This window comes from Condylostylus longicornis, unplaced genomic scaffold, assembly GCF_029603195.1.
Source record: "Condylostylus longicornis isolate FDR11 unplaced genomic scaffold, ASM2960319v2 ptg000018l, whole genome shotgun sequence".
Classification (NCBI taxonomy): domain Eukaryota; kingdom Metazoa; phylum Arthropoda; class Insecta; order Diptera; family Dolichopodidae; genus Condylostylus; species Condylostylus longicornis.
In genome coordinates, this window is record NW_026577987.1 from 7070739 (window position 1) to 7071991 (window position 1253).

Below are 1253 nucleotides of genomic sequence, written 5' to 3' on the forward strand. Positions count from 1 at the left end.
GAAAACGAACTTATTTATCCTCAAAACCAGGTTCATACCTAATTATTATACAAAGAAAAGTAAACTCTTTACTTTTAGCGAGATTTAAATGTCTAAAAGTGAGGAATGGTATCAAAAATTTTAGCGACTTATATCAAATTTTTCGTTATGGAGAAAATTAAATTGAATTTTTAAAAAATGGAAAACAATATAATGTCAAAATCTTGAATTAAATCTTAATAATTTTATGGTAATTATTATAGCGTTCTTATTTATAAATTTTTTTATATACTGATAATTTTTGAAAAGTAAGTACTACAATTAATTATATACATTAAAATAAAAGGTCGCATGTTGGTTATCATAATATTCATTAGTAGTTTATTTTCATTCTTTAGTTCGACACTCTTTACTTTCAGTTTAAAAGGGCACCAGATTCGGGTGAGAGTGGTTTTTATAAATTCCCATTACATATTATAAAAAACAAATTTTCCCGAAAATTTTCTATCGGTAGTACATATGTATGTATATACGTTACTTATTAACGCCAAGAAATAAAGTAAATTAATTAAGCAATTCCGAAGAAAATGTAATTATGCACCAAAAAATCAAATGTAATTATGATCGAAAATTGAGATGTTAATTTAAAGTTCTAACTTAAATCTTAAAAACACTTTTGCTGATTAGATCTAATTAGATCTAAGTTTTTTAAAAATCTCTATACATTACCTGACCTGGCCCCTTGCCGCTGGTGTATTTTTAATTTTAAAATAAAATAATTCAATTTAAAATAAAAGTGAAGGGTAATTAAAACATTTTACATTATTTAAATCACAAATATATTATTTAATTTCGACTTTTACACTTTTTACAATATATTTTCTCATTTTTCAAATTTTTTGGACTTTAAATTTAAATAAAATATTATTTATTGTATGTGTTTTTTTTTTAATATTATTTTACTTAACTATGTATCTTAATTATTCACATTTGTATGTTAAAATTCTTATTATTAATTAAGACTGCATTATACTGATACAAGTTTTTAAATATGAAAGATTTTTAAAATTTTTGTATTTATTACTATTTCAACTATATGTATATATGTATGTATATGGTTTGTGCTCATATTCTTTATTTTGTTGTCTTTTTTTAACACATTTATTGCTACAATGTATGTACTCTTATAATTATTTTATTTATTATTATAGTTTAAATCATCAGAAGTGGGTTATTGGTTCCTTGGCTTTCTTTTTTCTTTATTTATTCTTTAA